Source organism: Rousettus aegyptiacus, unplaced genomic scaffold (genome assembly GCF_014176215.1).
Source record: "Rousettus aegyptiacus isolate mRouAeg1 unplaced genomic scaffold, mRouAeg1.p scaffold_m13_p_13, whole genome shotgun sequence".
Classification (NCBI taxonomy): Eukaryota; Metazoa; Chordata; class Mammalia; order Chiroptera; family Pteropodidae; genus Rousettus; species Rousettus aegyptiacus.
This window is the reverse complement of record NW_023416288.1, coordinates 39,726,382-39,747,213: the sequence shown is the minus strand read 5'-3', so window position 1 is coordinate 39,747,213 and position 20,832 is coordinate 39,726,382. Positions and strand designations below refer to the sequence as shown.

Genomic DNA, 20,832 nt, shown 5'->3' with positions numbered 1-20,832 from the left:
AAACCCTACCACGAACTCCAACTTCTGCCAGTTATATTGTCAGCTTAGGAGCAGAGGGCAAGACTTGAAGAGCTAGATTAAGTCACAGTTTTTGATTGATTATGCTAAAGGGCTGGACACCAGCTGTAATGTTGATGGAAAACCTAGCTCTGAAATCATCTGTTAAGTGACACAGTGTGATCATCAGGGACAGACCGCCAAATCACACGGAAACACGTGCTTGCGACGTGATGTGCTATTAACCTCGACAAGTCTGGAAGGTTGGAGGCTGCGATTTTATGCAGATTCCTTACAAACAGCTTATTATTTTTTTTAACTTTCCATCAAAACTCAAATGGCATCCTTTAGTTACCCCTCTGAGAAGGATGTGTAAATTGGACTAGAACGTGTGACTGATGCCTAAGCGGAAAGTCAAAGAATTCGGCAGTGAAGATGTTAGCATCACGCCTGGCTCAGCTCTGTCCAGCCACACGACGTGCCCGCAGAGCCACTGGTGTCCAAAGCGTGACATCTCAATCCGCACTGAAGTGAGATCCCACGGTGGCATTCCGTTTTGGAAACAAGAAGATACGATGGATTCAGTATCGTCCGCTTCCAGAAGAGAGAGATCTGGCTGTCAATCATCAGTGTCTTCGTGGCCCATGTCTTACGCTCAAGCGGAACCACATGCCTTTATGGGCAGGACAGGAGTCGGCGAACAGACTGCAGTTTCGAGCTATCATGCTCTCGCTATTACCAGTAGCGATGAATCCAAAAATTATATTATAATATGTCTATCTCATTTCATACACCATCATACTCATGATCATTATGCTAATGGCTTTGGATTCTGATTTTAATAAATTAATTTAACTACTCTCTCTTTATAGGGTACATTAAAATCCCATACTATTTTGTTTGAGGCATATGCAATTATTTTCTAATGAGTCAAATATTCCTAATTAATAAAACGCCATCATCATGTAGATACATTTTACAGACATGACTAATTTTCAAAGAGTTAGGTCAAAATCGATTCAGCACTAAAATAATCCTGAAAAATTTAATACCCTAGACTCACATGCATTGTTCTAGTATAAATTTTAAGAGTTGATTTATTTAATTTTAACAAATCTCAAAATAATTTGTTTTCATCATGTCTACTTTGTCAAAATTTACTAAATTTGAATCTTTAAGGGGAGAGAGAAAGAGAGTTGAAGGAAGTATTTTATGATTTATTAAGATATGAATACTAGCTACCTCTTTCCATGTGTAGAAAAAAATGGGAAGTAAAAAAGAGTACCAAAATTAGAGTCTAAGAAAATTCTTCGTGGGCCACGTCTCCGTGATTGCCAGCCCGGCTCACAGGATTTCAGAAAATCAAAAATGATTCACTGGAGAAAAAAAATCAGGCTCTCCCCTGATAGCACATATTAGACGGGATGCCACCATTGCTACAGGAGTGCTCAGAAGGAACAAAGTTAACGACAGAAATGTTCCCACTGTCATTCCCTCCAGTTGGTCAGTTCCTGAACTGTACCATGAAACATAGTTTGAATATCACACCTGCATTTGAAGAGGGTTGAGGCCACTGATAAAACTAGGCAAAAGCAGTTTTTTCCCTTCGCCAAAGCTGTCAGTGAGATGCTTTAGGCTGCAGGTGACAGCCAGCTTGAGCTGGATGAAATTATAATCTAAAGGAAGGCGAGCCGTTTGCCTGCTTCTCCCTCTCTTCCAGCCTCATCCCTACGCCAGATCCCTTTAGGCTCTTAACAAGTTGACTGCAGCATCATCAAGGAGAGAAACCATTTATTTCTGAGGCTCTTACTAAATGTGAGAAAACTTTCCTCAAATACTCAAATAACCTCCTACCAGAGTCTCTTTAACCTGCATCGGGGCCCCATACACATTTCTAAAGCAATCTTATGGCCATTAATTGGCATAAGCCTACATTTCTGAACCAACTGCCAGAAAAGACAGTGGCGTTAAACCAATGGTTCTCACACTTGTGTGTGCCCTAGAGTCTCTTGGAGGGCTTGGCCCCCAAAGTCTGTGATTTGGTAGGTCTGAGGTGGGAACAGAGAAATTTGCATCTCAAAAATTACTGGTTTTTTTTTTGTGGGGGGCAGGGTGAAACAACCTAGTCTCTTTCAGGTCATACTAATGCTTCTAGCTGCATGATCACCATTTGAAAAGCTCTGGATTAGACCAATCAGGAATGCCCATTATGGCTTAGGATGGGAGTCTGCAGTTCTAACGAGCTCCAGGATGATGCTGATGCTGCTGGTCCACAGGCCGCTCACTGGGCAGCACAGCCTGAGAGGCCTCCTCACACTCTCTCCTCCCTGGTTGTGTTTATTCCCCTTTCCCGAGCACACTCTCCACCCCCAGCACTACAGCCAGGATGCATTTGTGGGGTATTTCCTCCTCCTGCAGAATAAAGAGAGCAGCAATTTCAGTGCAGCTGGGAGAAAACAACCGAGGGAAAACTACGTTAGACAGCCTGAGACCCATGTTTGATGGGTATACCACTCTCTAGAGTGAGCTCTGAGTTCAGGTGAAGGGGAGGCAAAGATGCATTAATGTGGTTCTAGGGTCCAGGCATCTTGGACTGAGGTAACAGCTTCCTGGCTGAATAATTGATGCCAGGTTAACCAGTGAGACTTTCTATCAAAAAGTCAGTATAATTGTAAGTGAGCTGAGGAAACTTTTTCATTCCAACGGCATCCTATGTAAAAAAAAAAAAAAAAAAAATGGCTTCTATCACTCTACGATGAACATTGCAATTTATTACAAAAATATTATGATATGAGTGATCTCTTCACTCTTCATGGGCTGGTCCTGGTCTGGGAGGGAAACATGTCAGCTGGGAGTGATGTAGGAATTTATCACTGTCCTCAGCCTTCCCTTTGGTCTATTCTCTGCTTAAAATGTTTTGTTTAGAAGCTATAGTAGACAGTGGAAATAAATCACCTCCAAGTTCTCAATGTCGGCAATGTATTATACTCATGAGGAATGATCACATCTAAGGCAGACGGGAGGGCCAGTGCAGGTCATCAAGGTGCAATTACAGCATTAGGCTCAACTGCGTTGGGCCAGGCCAGCTGATGGATGGCTTTCTGAAGGACAACAGGGTAAGAGCACTTGGCAGCAATGGTGAAGGCGGCCTTCTGATCTTCAAACATCACATTGGACTTACTCAAGGAGGCGAAGTACTTCTGTGAGGCCACTTCAAGCATGATGCGTGCTAAAGCAATCGCTTACTAAATGGTGCAGGTCAAAGAAAGAGAAAAATAAACCTCAAGGAGACCTGGTTACTGTACCCTTTGGACTGCCTCCAGCAGTTCAAGAAACCCCATGAGCAAGAGGAAATGGAAATAGAGGAAGTGGATGCTGGCTGATGACACACGTCGAGGAAAAAGGCGTTAAACATCTTGGCTCAGTACCTGCTGTTGCAGAGTAAGCAGAGAGGTCAGCTGTCTGGGTCTCTGGCTCACAATCCCAGCAAAGTGGGAAGGGCTGCAGAGTTGGCTGTGTAAATGAAACAAAAGGAGAGAGAAAACAGAGCAGGGAAAGAATGCGAGGGGAATAGGTGTGGATGTTGAGAGCTGAGATGGTAGCTTGGGCGGGACACTCTCTAAGGGTTTTCTGCTTAAATAGTTCGGTGGTGGGAGAGGGCGCATTTTGTATATTTAGTGACTTTCATCAATTCTGCATTTGGAGAGCTTAATCTCAATGGAAAATCGCAGTCTTATGAATGGCCTTATTGAATGTGAAAGACAGGGCTATGACATAATCTGAGAGAAGAAGCCGAAGGTAAAGCTAAGATAAATCACTCAGCTTAACAGGGAAATGGGAAACTTGGATGTTTGACAGGAAATGAGGGCCTGGGGATGGAGAGAGGAGCTAGGAGACAGCTCTCACGAGGGACACAGGGTGTCAGCACATAGTGGGAAGCCAGGTCCCAACAGGAGAGAGAGATTGAAAGTTTCCTGCGGGTTTGAGGGGAACGATGACTCTTGACAACACAACTAGGCATCGCTTCCTTATCTGTGCTGTAGTTTCCCCGTTATCCTGAAATATTTTCAGTAAAAGTCAATTAGACACGACCTGCCTTATATCAGTACTGGTTTGGGGGGATAATGAAAACGTGCTGTGTCCATTTCTGGGGGGAGTCGATGTATGTCTTACCACGGCTGCGAGGCAGGAACCTGTGGATTACTGAGGGGAATCGGGAAACCTCAGATGGAGGCAGAGGACTGATAAATATTTCCAAATTATTAGGCACATACGGTTTATTAGAGGCTTTAAAGATTCTTTTTGTCTGTTTTGTTTTATAAATAGCCTGTATAATTTTGAGAGTTAATGGTTAAACAGCCTGTTTAAATTAACAGAAACTGTTTATGAGCGTCTCACTAAAGTGACATTGTGTTCACATCTTTATATAATGAGAAGGGAGAAGTAATTTTTAACCAGGTCCCAGTCTGGAAGGTGGTCTTCTGCTGCAGTTTATAAAACTTTTTCTTCTCTAGGTGCCCATCGATAGATAAATGGATAATGAAGATGTGGTACATATATACGATGGAATATTACTTGGCTATAAAAAAAAAATCTTACCATTTGCGACTTAAGATGCAACAGATGGACCTAGAGGGTGTTATGCTAAGGGAAATAAGTTAGAGAAAAACAAATGCCGTGTGATTTTCCTTGTATATGGAAATGAAAAACAAAAGAAACGAACAAAACAAAGCAGAAACAGACTCACAGATACAGAGAACAAATCAATAGTTGCCAGAGGAAGAGGAAGAAGAGGTGGGCGGATGTGTGAACACGATGAAAGAGATTACGAGGTACAAACTTCTGGTTACATAATAAATAAGCCACAGGGATGTAACGTAGAGCGGAGGGAATATGGTTAACGACACTGTAATCACTGTGTTACGGTGACAGATAATTACCAGACTTGGGACGATCATTAAATAAAGGATATAAATGTTAAATCGCTATGCTGTGCGCTTGAAACTAATGTAATATTGTGTGTCGACTATATTTCAATTAAAAAGAAAAAACGCTTCCCACTGCCACAGCACGGGCGGAGAGTGACGTGGTGCCGTGGAACGCAGGGAGGCCGTGTCCTCGGAGGGAACGAACGCTTCCGGACCAGGGAGGAAGGGCCACCAGTAAGCAGAGCAGTCTCTTCCCGGAGAGTATCAGAGAAAGAGAGTGGCCTAATGCTCTAGGTCAAGAATGGACGGATGGATGGATGGATGAATGAATGAATGAAGAGTAACGCCGGAAACTGTGAAGACGAGAGCAGAGACTAGGAGAAAGGGCCTTGATGTACAAAAGATGACCGCTGGGGACAAGAGATGGAAACCGAAGCGATTCCAAGAGGCGGAAGAACCGGGCAGCGCGGAGGTTTTTGTCACTCTTGGTGGAGACGTAGAAATCCATATCGGAAGCTGCGACGCAGCACGTATAATTTGTTACATGTAATTTGACGTAAATTGTCTCTATTGAATTAAATCGTAGTCAATTAAACTGTATTAAATTGTCTGTAGTGAATTATGCATACCGTTCTTCTTCCAGGACCAAAATATAGATTCTATCATTTTCAACAAATTGCCCGGCCTATTACCATGAACGCTCGCGTTGCAGAAACTCTGCAGGTGTTGATACGAACAGGTACCTTCTAGACGCCCTGGCTTATACCCAGCGCCCACCCGCCCTCATACACAAACTCATGATTATAGAAGTTCCTTGGGCTCAAACTGAGCATAAAATTTAGGCAGCCTATTTATTTACTTATTTACTTATTTATTTATTATTTTTTTGTAGTGAGGCAACCCTTGCTTGACCTCATAGATTACAAGGACCTTGTCAGCTTGCAATCTTTATTTTTATTTTCTCCTTTTTTTCTTCTTTTTTTAATTTTATGCCTACAGCACCTGGTCTTCCTAGGTGGTCTCCCATCCAACTACTAACCAGGCCCGACCCTGCTTAGCTTCTGAGATCAGGCTTGTTCACAGTGGCATGGCTGTAGACAGCCTATGTGTTTTTTAACCCAAACCAAAATACAACTTCATCAATACATACACATTCAGAGAAGAGAGAGAGAAGTTCCACATTTTAAAAAACTGTGGGATAAAATGCTAATTTTAAAAAAAATCAAACATGCCTTGTAGAAATTTAAGTAAGGTAGTTTTTATTTCTTAAAATGATTGCTTGCCTTTCCGCTGTGATGAGAGACTATGTTGGGGAAATTGGATTTTCAGAGAATCTGAACCCCTACATCCTAAAATAAGGTAAAGAAAGTAATGCTAAGTACACTTTCTCAGGAAAGAATAGATAAAAGAAAAATATTATAGAAAAAATAAACAAGGAAATAAATAGGTAATTTATCATAGAAAAAAGAGAAAAGGCTAAAACACATGTGAAAAAAAATGTTCAAGCTCACCACTAAATAAGAAATGCAACTAAATTCAAAATACCACGTTTCGACATCTCCAGGTGGTGAAGGTTAATGAGGATAAAAATGCCTACGACTGACAATAGGCCTGCGGTGTGGAAGGCGCGAACTGATGTCGGGCACAGTCAGGGTACAAGGTGGGGGGCAGATCCAGCCTGTGGGCGGGGCCCGCGCCCTCGAGCTAGAGCAGAGAGAACAGAGCCGCCTTTGGCCGCCTTCCGGGGATGCCTCTGCGCCTTCTCTAGGTTCCTTTAAGTCTGGTCCCAAAATCAGTCATGACAGGGCAGTACCCCTAACTGTTGCCAGAACAAGTGCTGGATTATGTGCTCAGAGAATTTGCTTCCCCCGCCCTTGTCTACCCACAGTCCACTCTGTTCCCTGGTCAAAGAAACAGTGAAACCACGCTACCTGCTCAAAGCAGATCTGAGCCCGGGAAGGGCTCGCTTGATATCCTCGCCCTGGGGTTTCCTCATAAACCAGGAGCCTCTGCTGATGCCGTATGAAGTATTATTATATCTAAACCCCTCTGGAGGAGGGATGGCATAGAGGGATAGACCGGATGCCAGACGCGGCCGCATGGTGGGGACGCAGTCAAGCGCCAATGCTTCCAAGCACCACTGATGGGCTCTCTGACTCTTACTTCTACCTACACACACACTCACTCACACTCGCACACACACTCCTATATTGCCACGGCAGCCTGTAGTGGACTTCCTCTCGTGGCATAGGCCGACCTGCTGCCAAGTGAGGCACAGCCGTGCGAGCTCGCAGAGGCCACAATGAAAGGCTGCACTAGCCGAAACACGCAAATACAAACAACCACGAGTTGGCGCGTCCCCCACGCCAACCGCCTCCACAGACTCAGCTCTCAGCTGCTCAGAGGCTGTGAATGGCAGCGTAATGGAATTAACGCCGCCTGTGATCTACCATGACCTGTGAAAATTCGGATTAACTGGAGGAGGGATAACAGCTAATAACAGTAAAAGGCTGAATTTCGGATTTTAGAAACAAGCCAAAACTGATTAAGTGGGCAGATTGGTTGTGACAGCTCGTAGTCTGAGTGTCGTGAAATAAACAACGCTGGTTAATATGCTCTGTCATGGAAGACTGAGCAGATGATATTTCATGCTTTTTTGGAATTGACTAAAGAAGATTATACAACAGCACACTAGGACAGCCATTAAAATATCTACTGGCTCCTTCTGCCTGGAGAATAACAAAGTCTAGGTGAACTGAACTCACTCTTCATCCACCCACCCACCACTATACAGGCACCACCCTCCCCAACCCATCCGTCTGACCAACAAATACTTGCGTGCACTTTCCACCTGTCAGAAACTGACACGCCGAGTCACAGCAGCAGGAGTTTACTCTCCACAGGTTTTCTCTTCGCGTCTCCCTTGTTTGGTCATCGTGAGGGCCCAGACTATCACTTGTGCCTCAAGACCACCAGGCAGATGGGGACCGAACCCTGGTCATCGAGCTTAGCTTCTCATAACCATTTCTAGGACAGGTGCCGGGAGCAGAAAGCTGGGTTGCATCATTGTCTGAGGTGCCAAACCAGGATGGCGTGAGGCTAGGGGATGGCTGTGTACAGCACTGGAGTCGCTAAGGCAGCAACATCGGAAGCGGGTTTTAGATTAGGATGAGATTAGAGGGGATGCTGGACCAAGGGAGGGGGTCATACTAGGCGATAAAGAGGAGGCAGACTCTAGAAGAAACAAGCTAGTCACGGAAATTTGGGGTTTTGACATAATGAATAATTCCTTTGAGCCACATTATGTCTATCTTGATGGCTTTCTGTCAATTCGAGCTATTATTTAATTTTGGTAATTGAAAGAGAAGCTTAGAAAGGTGTACAATAGACATTAATGCAGTGGGTTGAGAGGAAGGCAAACTTGTCGACCATGGAGAACTTCTGTATAAATGTATAAAAAGAAATGTTTAAAACAATATGCAAAGAGCAAAGCGTGTGCCGAGGAAGTTCGGTACCAATTTATAAGCATCACTATCATTTCCTTTATGTTATAACAAAGTCAAAGATCATTACTATTTTCCTACTGGATGCAGGCTTTTCAGACTCTTTAATAACTTGGATGCGAGCCAGATACATTCTATAGTAAGCCTTCTATTAACTTGACATTAATTAACAAGACTAAGGCAAAAACTAAGATACTAAAGAACACCATCAAAGCAGTCAGGTGATTTTTTTTTTTAAGTATGTATGCAGCAGGGGTAGGGCATTCTGTTTGGAATTCTCAAACTACTGTAGCTAAGTGATTTCAGTCTTACCTAGCTCAGATCTCTGCTACCTCATCTGTCAAAGATGTGTAATAATATCTCCTTCACAGGTCGGGCAGTTTCACCAAGAGGCTCTATCTCGTCTCCATACAGGTGTTTAGGAGCCATAATGCAGTTACAAGGGGAGACTGAGGAAGGGGTGTTGAAGCTGCATTGACATCACAATCCTTTCGCTTGATTTTGTTTCTTTGGAAGAACAATGGACATATTAAGAGAGACTATAGCCCTTCCAAGACACTCCTTGTCTGCAACAGCAAACTTTTTATGCAAAAGACCAGATAGTAAGTATTTTAGGTTTTATGAGCCACACACTCTCTTCAGCAACCACTCAACACTGTCATGCAGAGCAAAAGCAGCTATAGTAAACAAATAAGTATGGCCGTGTTCCAATAAATATTTATTTATAACGACACACAACAGACCAGGACCACAGCTTACCCACTCAAATGAGATATCTTGGAGCTATTTTGTTATTTTGATAATACAGTCATAGAAGAGAAGGGACCACAATGCCAAGACCAGGGGGAAGCATTCCACGCACAGTAAATAGTGAGAGTGAATGCTCCAGGGTAGGCGTGAGCATTGGAAGAGAAATAAGAACCATGCCGCTGAACTCAGGGCCAAGTTCAAGCAAGAGGGCGAGACAGGGCGGGTCAGACCCTGGTCAGATCATTTAGATCAGTGTCGTCCAGTGAAAATATCATACAAGGCACATATACAATTTTAAATTCTCCAACACATATATAATTGTAATAATAACTTCTTAATCTATCTAAAATATTATCATTTCGACATGTAATCAGTATCAAAAATAATTAATGAGCCATTTTCCATATTTTTTTTTTCATATAGAATGTTCAAAATCTGGCATGTACTTTACCCTTACAGCACATCTCAATGTGGACCAGCCCCATTTCAAGCGCTCAAAAGCCACATGGGGCTAGTGGCTTCTAAATTCAACAGTGTAGATTTAGAAGCTTATGTGGTAGGATAAAGAGCTTGGATTTTTACTCCAAGCCATTAGAGGGTTTGAGTGGGAGAGTGATAATATCTGATTTACATTTTTAAAAGGTCATTCTTTAGGCACTGCTTCATGGAGAATGGATTATAGGGAGACTACAGGAAAAGAAAAATGGAAGGAAGAGCTGCTGGAAAGTTCTTGGCCTGGTGCAGGTGAGGGACATGGGTGGGCTGGGCCGCATTGGTGGAGGCAGCCGAGGAGGTGGGAAGGATGGGTTCGAGATGTGGATCCCAGGTTGGCATGAAATGCAGGGAAAAGGCCTATGAATTTTGGCGTTGGAGTCAACATCTATATGTAAATCTCACGGACCTTCAAAACGAGTTTTTCCATCATATTGGATAACTCCATGAGGACCCTGCTGAGACAAAGGTCCCCAGTACCAGGTCGAACAAGAATGACCCAGGCAGAGGCAAGAGAATCAGAGCCCCGGAAGACGTTCTGAGGCTGGAGTGGGAGTAAGAGGAGAGTGTAGACTTTATTAGCTCTGGGCTATAAATCTCTCCCACCATTGCCCATCTACCCGAGACCTACAGTGCAAGGCTGAATATTTTAGGACCCTGCTCCCACTCCCCTACCCTGCCCGGCTTCAGCTCTGTCCGAGTCACTGCAAACATTTCTCACCACACCCATTTTTTTTTTTGTTTATCTACTTTTAAAAGAGGCAGCAGGAAGCAGACAGTCCAGACTTTCATCCATCTCCAGTCTCGGCTGCTACCTTGGCCCCGTCGCTCAGCCAATGTACCTCCAGGGGAGACGAGTCTCCCTTTAGATAGACAGAAAGAAGGGGCCTGCTTAGAGAAACTTCTGGATAGTTGTGGAAGCACACGAGTGGGGAGGAAGCCAACAACAAAGGAGCCAAAGCAGAAGCAAGGAACAGACTTAAACAGTCCACAGAGCGAATGACCCCATGTAGACAGAACACTGTACAATTTGCTCTGTGCTTTCCTGTATCCACGCCATTGAACCTTCAGGAAGACACCTGAGGTCAGCATCTTCTGGAACATTTTCGGGAAAGGAAATGTTCCAAATGAGCTTGACTCCTTTTTCTGCAATCACACGACCTAGAAGACGTGAAACCAGGGGCTCCAGATCAATCCCTCACACCCATTACATCCCTGCCAAAGTAGGAGTGAGTCTACGGAGCCATGTGGGGGAACCAGCCATGATCGCCCAGCCGGGAAACACGTAGGAAGTCACACACGCCAAGGCTCAGCCTTACCCACAGGGCACGGAAGTCATTTAGGTTACGCCCTGTGAACACCAGGCATCTTTTCTTTATTTGTGTCCCCCGTATTTGAGTTTCAGACAACACATTCCAATAAGTGAAATGTTGCTCTGGACCAAAGATATCAGTATCATCTGAGATCAGCCCTAGGGTGGAGAACCTAGCCAGGGCAGGGTGGAAAATGTTTTCCATGTAATTTGTTTAAATATTTTCAAGTTAAGTTGACCAACCTTGAAATGCCTCAGGAAGACAACAAAAAAATTCAAATGCCCTAGATGAAAAAAAGCAGTAAGGTACATGAGTTATTTATTTCCTTTTATTTACATGCTATGTCTAGATCCAAATAGGAAAAGATTTTTATATAGACTTGTCCTGCCTTGCATCCATCACGGAAGTGCCAAGTAAAACTAAATTAAGAATGATTGATGTGTGACACACTAGTCAAAATATTTTATATTTAATCCTGATAACAACTCCACAGATAAGGAAGAAAATGAGCAGGAAAATAAAGGTAAGTAGCATTTATTGAGCACCTACTACAGACCCGCCACAGAGAAAAGCATCTTATACACTCTAGCTACATTTTACATGGGAGTAAACTGACTCCAAGAGGTGAGTAACTTGCCAGAGTTTATGCAGGATTCAAACCCAGGCCTTTCCAGTGCCTTCTGCAACTGCTGCTAAAGACCCTTGTGATCGTGCGTCTCCTAAAAAAACAACTGTGGGGTGTGGAACTGAAGAACGCAGATTGGCTTCGACAGATGAAGGGTGGCTCGTTCCCCTCAGTGCCTTTTCATGAATCTGACTCGCTGCTCTGTTTACTTGATTGCTTAATGGCATTTATTTGTTGAGCGCCTAGCGCACACAGAGCACACGTGCATCATTATCTTTCTTCTGGCTCTTAAAATGCCCCGCCTGGCTGGGTTATTGGCATCCCGGGAGGCTGCTATGTGGTGAGCCCAGGCCCGAACTGACTCTGCACAGCTGAGGCGAGACGGGGAACATTCAATGACCTCACACAGATGACACCCTGGGCTCTGCGCTTGGCCCTGGCTAGTCATCTAATACAACGACTCCATAAAGTAGGCATTTGATAGTCCTCTCATAAAAGTGGAAACCGAGATTCAGACGGTTAATTTGACAGCGCTATCTGGCATCGCATTTTAGTAAAATGATATATTTGCTACTCCAAATTGGCTACCAAGTGAAAACCAACAACAGCAAAAAATCGAAGCCAACCTAGAGAGCTCTCAAGGTCAAAGCTGCTTATGATACATTCCCTTCTCCCCCCCTCTAGCCCCTCCTCCCAAAAGAAAGATCATTTATCAATTATTGATTCAACTCTAGGACTAGATAGATAGGGCTAGCTACTCAAATCATATTTCAAATGTTTTGGAGTGAACCAAATTCTCGAGATGTTCTGCTAACATTAAAAGCCTTTGTCCTGTAGGAAAACCACGTGAAATTGATGGGAAATAGGCTTCACATGTGTCCTGCTCCTTAGATTAAAGATCATAGAATACCTTCGTCAGAACCATCGGCTACCCAAGAAGTCCTTTGACGTCTCCAATGATCCTCTTCCCCAATATGAAATCTCTCTAAAGTTAAATTTCTTAAAAATGGGACATAATATTTGTCAAACGCCATCATCCAGAGGACCAAATGTTACTCAGAACTTAGAAATTATATATAGTTTTTGGATGGGATTATAAAATGGGACCTTTCCTTAACTAAAAAGAAAATGGAAGGAAAGGAAGAGAGAGAGGGAAGGAGGGAAGAAACAAAAGGGCCGAACAGCACTTATTCTTCCTGACAGACGTTCCCGACTCTCCGAGGAACAGGCTGTGGCATTTGTCCTTCTCTGGGCCTGACCGGTCCTGCTCCCCTCAGCGCTGGGGACGTGCCATCTCTCGAGAGCACCCTTGTCACTCCTTTCTTCCCTCACTTCCTTTTTTCTCTTTTTCCAACCCTAGCACACATATAGTTATTGAGCAATTTGTGCCCAAAACCAAACGATGCTTTCTTAGAAGACCTCATCCCTTTAATCCATTCATTTATTTATTCACCAAATACATTCAACTCCTGATTTGTACCAGCTCCGGTGCTGAGGAAACTGTGATGAACGAAACGGCCTCGTAACTGGGTTTGGAACCAGGACACCTTCCATTCGCTCCGCCTTCGCTTCCAAGAGTGATCAGGGCCAAGGGGCAGGTGCTGTTGTCTTTCTCCAGGAATCAAATAGGACACCAACCCTCCTTCCATCCCCAGACAGGTCATTTGCCTTCACATCCCCCTACAAAGCCATTTACTCTGACATTTATCCATATGCCCATTTATTCACTCAACTATACTGCCAAAGAGCAGTATAATGTGGCGCATAATATGTACGGTCCAGGGCCAGCTAGACTCCTCTCTTTATTAGCAGCCACCTCTCTAAGGCTTCATTTCCTCCACTGTGATGACAGGAGTCTCATCACAGGACCTCCCTCCTGGACTCATTAGGAGGATTTAATGCCAGCATCACACACAGAGCACCTAACACACTCAATAAAATCACTGCTACTGTTAGGGGCCATGCACATAATCAGATCAGAAAGTCAGACAAAACTTACACAGGGACCTAGAGGGGACGAACACCACACCCACGCTGCATCTAGCAAGTCCGCTGTGTCTCTCCTCGATCAGCCATCGCGAGTGAGGGTAAGGTACCAAAACGGCTCCGGCCTGACCACCCACATTTGAAAGGAGCCTCAGAGCACTCCAGCTGTCACCACCTCATTTTTTGCCCGACCAAACATTATCCGGAATGGATCACACTGCAGAGCTCATACCTGAGAAAGCCGGTAGTTCAATGATTCATCTTGGCTGCTTGCGTCGAACAGATGTGAGTCCTACAAGTGACTCGAGTATCCATCGCCTTGAGATGCGGTGTCTACATGTGTATCTGATGATTCTCAACGCGGCAGCCTGAGTATATCCATGATCTGAGAAGCAGATGAGGAGACCATCCCTTCACAAAGTGCTTTGGGAAAATAAGCTCACAATGAGCGCCCGGGAGGGGCAAAAAAGAAGGGAGTGAACTCCCCTCAGGGTGGAACGTGTGCCCTTTTAGCTCATCAGGTTAAAACTCAGCCAATGACATTGCCCAGAAAAAGAATTGTTCCCTAAGGAAACTGAAAAGGAATTCCGGTGACCCATGTGGGGTCAGTTTACTCATTCATATGGTAAATAATGTAAATGCAGATGAATGCAATCACACCCAGCTTTAAACACTAACTTTGGGATTGAGGGAATGATAAGAGAGGAGGGGTGAGAGCTGGTAGCAGGAAACAGGAAGTAATCACAGATGGGTGACTTTTGAGTAGGGGAGAAGAGCCTAAAAAGAATGAGCCAGAATTCATGCGCTTCCCACCTGTAGTCAATATTCATGGGCTTCGACAGTGGGTACTTTTGCAGAGAGTAGTTCATTCATCTAATCATTTATTTGTTGAATATTTTAAAGAGGATCTCTCCATCTGACATCTCTATGGAAATATATATATTTGTGCAGTATCCAAAACGAACCAATATTACCAGAGAAATAGGGATGCGACTGATGAAAGCTCTAAACCTAAAATAATTGCAGGCATGGGCTGGAAGTACCCTGTCAGCAGAAGTGACAGTATGTTCCAGTCTGAGGCTTTGAGAGACGTGGGCAGTTTCCTGCAGTTCCTATGTAGTCTCCTGTATTTCTCATTCGCCATGACCTAAGCATGACCCTGGAAGCCTTCAGTCTGTCTCAGAATGAGACTTGCACGGGGTGGACCTGTATCCAGCCTACAGCCTGACACCAAACCCCACTGAGCCCTGCGAAGCCCCACAGCGTCATAGCTGACTCATAGACCTGTGGGTCAAAAACAAAGACTTGTTGATATTTGGTGAGGGGTGGGGGAGGTTGTTTGTTATGCAACATCATTGCAGAAAAACCTGACTAATACAAGTCCCAAATTTCATGCTGCTGAAGATATTCCCAAATAAAGGTATTTCACGTAATTCCTAACAGAAGTCCAGCTCGGTTGATAATTGCATTTAGTTTCATGAGATCCAAAAAGAGGTGGGCCGCCTGCATCTGGCATACACGTCACTCATTGTATAAGTAACTCAGAGTCCAGAAATCAGGGTGGTATTTCCCAGGCGCTATAAGCTAGGAAATCCTGGATAACTATTTGCAGGTGTTATTCATTTCTTTATTAATACTAATGCTACGATTTATAAAAGGCTCACTGTTAAATATACCTATATATCCCCATTATATAGAAACTAAAGCACAGAGAAGTTAAGAAAAGCATCCAAAACCACACGAGGACAAGCCGGGGAGCCAAGACGCAAACCCAGACGGTAGACCTCCAGAGTGTGTTAAAACGCTGCCTTTAGGAATCCACGGGAGTCGCAAAACTTTGTTCACACCTCTCTCCTACCCATTCAGCCCGATCCAAAGATAGTCCTTCCTCCTGCCCTTTACTCCTTGTCAGGCCTCATTAATTCAGGATCTGGACACAGGTCTGAGGAGCCCCCCACGTAAACAGAGGCCATGTATCACCCTTATGTCAATAAATCCACGGTGACTCAGAGGTGGTCTGGCTTGAGTCAGGAAGGTGGGCTGTGATCTGGGAAGCTGCTGTCTGCCATCTGGCTGTGGGTTACTGGCTGGCTTCTTCCTTACCTTGGTGAGTTCTCGCAAAAACCCACCGTTGTTTTTTACCACGAACTTCCTTCTCTCTTCCAGGAAGGGCTATGTTTCTTATTTTTTTCTCTTTAGATACTCAATATCCCTTGCCCCCACTTTTCTCTGACCATTCTTAGAATTTTGTGTATTTTTCTTCAGTTTATAGCCTTTGCTTTTACTGCCCTCAAAATTCCTCAAAGGCTTATAAAGGCTTTTTATGCTTCTTCCATCTTCTAAGGATGCAATGAAAGGCAAATTTCATTCAGGTGGATCCAACGCTGTAGTTGGAAAAGAAACAATCCCTTCTAAGATTGTGTAACCAAAAGAAGAAAGAAAAGTAAAATTTCTGGATTTTAAAAGTAATACATGTTTACCGTAGAAAAATTGGAAAACATAGGTAACTAAAATAAATGTAAAAACTACCCATAATTCTTCCCCCCGAGATTATTGCTTTTAGTTAATATGTTAGTATTTTGATAAATTTCCTACTAGTCTCATAAATATATTTTAACATAATCGTGATTTTTACAGTACATGAATTTTAGTGGCTTGCTTTCTCACTTAATCTTATAATGTAAACATTTTTTTCAAGTCCACAAAAATTTTTAGAGGAGTGTTTGCCAAAGCAGCCCAAGGACCATTGGTCTCCGAAAATATACCACAAAAAACACGAGGATCATGGTGGCACGCCTTTGTGAGACAATGAACGTGACATGGTCCCGTCCTGGGGACGCATATTGGCTCCTTTAAATGTCTGAAAAGCTGAGCAGCAGAGAAATCTGTTTTAGTTCATTTCCTCAGCATTCCCCGGGACATGGAGCATGCGTCCCAGGTTTTGAGGAACAGCTATTCAAGTCTCACAAGCCTAGTGTTTTGCAGGGGGGGGGCTAGTGTTTGGGTGGAGGGGCGGCGAGTGGTCGCAATTGGCCCGATGAGGGTCGGGCGGTTTCTAATCAGGCGCCCCTTAACTTCTCACTTGAAATCAGTCGATGTTATAGATCTAGGTGCCAAAGCTCCCAAAACAACAACAACAAAAATTATTAAACCCTACAGAAAAATCGAGCTGAAGTTAGAAGACAAGATGCCAGGGCATTTGGTTTTCCAGATTCAATTCAAATTCCTAAAGAAGAAAAAAAATGCCTACCTTATTAACCCCTTTCAGTTTGCGTTCGACTGCCACACGCCGCCTGGCCTCTGCTGGGTTCCTTTTCATTTAGTTTCTCGTTTCGTTCTTGTCACAATCCTGTTCAGTACCTATCATTGTGTCTATTTTGCAGGTGAAAAAACTGAAGCTGAGAGGGTGTGAGAGCCCGAGTCAAGGGCACAGGACCCCCCCCTCCCCGCCCCCCCCCCCAGACCATGATGGTTGTCTTTGAACCGCCTCTTCTCCCCGGCGGCCAGCCAGGGGCGTGACAGCTTCCATGCGAAATTAAAACCAGTGGCCTGTAGTCAAAAGGGTTCACCCTGAAATAATTAGCCATCTTCTCAGTCATTCATTATGGCCCTGCACAGGACTAATCTTTTTCACGTTTATCGTCCAGCAGCAGCACCTTCTTCTGAATGCATTTCACGTTCTTACGGATTTGGATAGTAAGCGAAATCCATCTCTCATATTAAAATCGCTTCACTTAATGTATTGAACTTCGGCCCTTTGATTGGGTACAGTAGAAGATGTTAGGAACGCAAACTCAGGAATCCATTTTAAGATAAAACTCTGAGCAGCAGATCACGGACCACACTGCCTTTAGCAGAGAGGCATTGGGACAGAGTCGGCATGCTCCATGGGTTTCATTAGGGAAATAGGAAGGAAGAGAAAAACTAGAATTCTTTGAGCTATCCTAAATTAAAGGCTTTATAGGCGTTGCCTTGTTTAAACGTAAAAGCTCTGTATAAAACAGTTACTGTCGTACCCATTATACAGATGGGGAACCAAGAATCATTGAAGGAATGACTTGTCCGGGTCCACGCATTTAGAAAGCAGCAGATCCAAGGCCTGCCCATGGATCTTTCTGAATTTAAAGCCCAGTGGTGGCTGTCACATCCATCTACCAAGATGCGGGCTCTGGCCAAGGGGAGTTTGCTCTGTGCTGGCTGCCAAAGGCGAGGTCAGGATAAGAAGAAAACTGTTGCCTGTATAATCCTGGTTTATTCCTGTTATTCTGGCATAATTATTAACAGAACCTCTTTCATTCTCAAAATTGTCCTGACTCAGAATGATAAATTATAAGGTGCTTCCTGGTTAAATGAACGCATCCACCCCTTAGGAGGGTCATGATCCCTCTGCCATTTTTTATTTGTATTTTTTATTAATATTATTTACACCTACAGTACCTGGTCTTCCTAGGTGGTCTCCCATCCAAGCACTAACCAGGCTCGACGCTGCTTAGCTTCCAAGACCAGACATTGGGCTTGTTCAGGGTGGCATGGCAGTAGACTATGAACTGTGTCTCCACTGGGGCGTGAACTCGGGACGCTCTACATGTAAAGCAGACCTGCGAACCCCTACACTATGGAGCCACATCCACCTTCTGCTATTTATAGGTATCTGGAATGAAATGTAAGAGAAAGAGGAAATCTGGGAAAAAGACACATCCTAGATGTTTTGGAAGTAACAGTCAATCTCCTTCCAAAAAGACTCCCCCTACAAAGCAGAACAATAGGCTGAAGTAATGTCCCGGTGGAGAACGGTGCTGAGCCGTTGGAGAGAGCCATGTGAGGGTCTCAGTGAGGAGCTGATCCCCAGGACGGACATGAGGGACACTGAGCTGTGGCCCAAAGCCATGACACTCGGATTGACCTCAGCCTGAGTCCTCAGAAGGGAGAGCTTTGATGGAAAGGAGAACCAAAGAAGAATTGGGACATAAAAAGACACAGATAGTGTCGTTCCAGAAGACAGGATATGACAGCCACAGGGAAACAGGATGCGACCTGTCAGATTGGAAAAGAGGACCCACTGGGTGTCCCAGAATGGAGAGAAGAGATGCACTTTGGCCCAGTAATGCCGGTACCCAGACTTGTCTAGGCACTTGCAGATGGTCACCATGGCAACTGGTAGCCAGAAGGGGACCAGGAGGAAGATCACATGAAGGAGGTACCCTAGGGAGAGATCCTCTGAGTCAGAGAAGTGGATTCGGAGGGGCTGGCCTGCAAGGGGCTCCCAGCATGATTGATTGGGTCTTGGAATTGGCACCAGCGGCTGCCACTGGTGATTTCCTTGGGCCTATGACTCGAAAATCCCTCGTTCCCAGCCTCTGTCACCACAGCCTCAAGGATCATCACTATGTTTCTGTCCTACCTGCTGCTCCAAGGCCAAGTCCGTACTCAGCCCAGATTTTTCCATTCTCCCCCTAGATTTCCAGAAGGGCCTCTCACAGTTTTCTATTTCTCCCTCTCCCAAAAGCCCTCGTCTGAGGTGCCTGACCAAGGGAGCCAAGTACGTCGTCCCACTTAAACTAGCAAGAGGAAGGAAAATAGTTCACAGGGCCGATTAGGAGCGATGTAAATGATTCTGTGGAAACTTTTCATTCATTCTTGGCAAGCCAGGCCACGAGGTTGGAAAAACAGAGTCGCCGTGCGACCATCCAGCACGATGAGCCATGCTTTGCCCTGCTCCGGAAGCCTGTGTCATCGGGCCATGGAGAAGAGAAGAGAAGGAACAAAGGAAGGTAAAGCCGACACGCTCTTCAGCAATCTGGAAGTAATAATGACGAGGCCTGTGAGCCACTACTGTGAGCAGGGCCGGCCCAGCCCAGCGGCCTGGGGAGCAGTCCGAGTCCTGCTGCGGGAGCTGGGGTATGGGCCCTCCTTCCTCCTACACGTGAAAACGGTCTCAGATGAGAGCAGAAGACTGGTAATGGTTAGACTTCCTTGCCTCCCAACCCGCCGCTGAGGGGAAGTAGAATCGGTTGATTTGCCATGTGCCGTTTCACTCAGGACGGAATTGTCTGATGTCTGAAATATTCGCGAATGTCACTGCAGGTGACCTGGCAGCCTGAATCCCCATCAAGGGACCTTCAGGAGCCTTCGCAGGGTCGGCAGACTCACAGCCCGAAAGCCACGCCCCCTTGCTTCCGACTGCACACCCTGCAAAAGGGTAAGCATCCGCTTTCCCGTCCAGATCTGACCTACGTGATCAACGCAGTCCCCAGACGGCCATTATGTGGAGCTGGCACACGACAGGACACACAGATGCCTCCCGGGCTCGGTCCCCATGTAAGCTTTGCACTGACATGGCTGCTACAGCTGGCTGGCTTCGTCCGGCAAGGAATGAGTCATGGGCCCGAGGTCAGGCACCCAGAGAGGGGTGGGATTCGTGACACTGCCCCCAGATGTTTGCCAAACTAACCTTGGCCGAGCCCGCCACCCCTCCGCAGCTCCCTCCCCGTCATCTGGCCTTCAGATTACTCAGGCCACGGTCATCTGCTCCTGGTCCCCCACTTCTGGGAGCAGGGCGCCCATGTGAGGCAGTGGGCACCCTGGTTCTGCCAGTGGCCCGGGGGCCAGAGGCCACGCACGCGAGGCCCGACCTGGCACGGATCGCTTTAGGGGCGCGATGTCTCCCTTGCTCGCTTATCTTTTCATGCTTTCCCTGCACTCACAGTTTTGAGCCCCAATGAGACGTGTCAGGATCTGCGAAGGAAAGGAGAATACAAGAACGAAGAGACCTGGCCGCTTTCTAGCAACACTGAGCAACCTCCTCTCCTCTGGGCCACAGTCCCCGGAGGATGAGCATGCCCTGCCTCCTCCTTCTCCCTACTCAGGAGCAGTCACCACCCAGCTCGTCCCTGGAGGTCGTCTCCGGAGCTGGGCACTGGCGCGGGCCAGAGTGGCCTCGGCCAAGCCCGCCTTCAGCCACAAAGGCCAGTGCGTGGGTTTTTATTGTCATGCTGCAGGAAACAGCTGAGAAAGAAAAAAACAATGTGAACACAGGGAGCCGGGAGCGCTGCTCATCTGTATCGTTTTCTTGGTCACTGGCTGGCGCTCCCGCGACCACACCTGGAATTCCCACGGGACGATTTTGGCTACACATCCCGCGCTCCCCTGCCGGCAGAAAAACTCAGCTCTCACCCACACCGCCGGCACCCAGCCAATTATGTCCTTTTTTTTTTTTTTTTTTTTTTTTTTTTGGCTGA

General features: G+C 45.5%; 1 pseudogene; it reads right to left on the bottom strand.

The window, feature by feature from the left end:
* Window positions 1-5,915: 5,915 nt before the first annotated feature.
* On the bottom strand, window positions 5,916-6,024 carry LOC118611137 (annotated as a pseudogene).
* Between the last annotated feature and the right edge of the window lie 14,808 nt (window positions 6,025-20,832).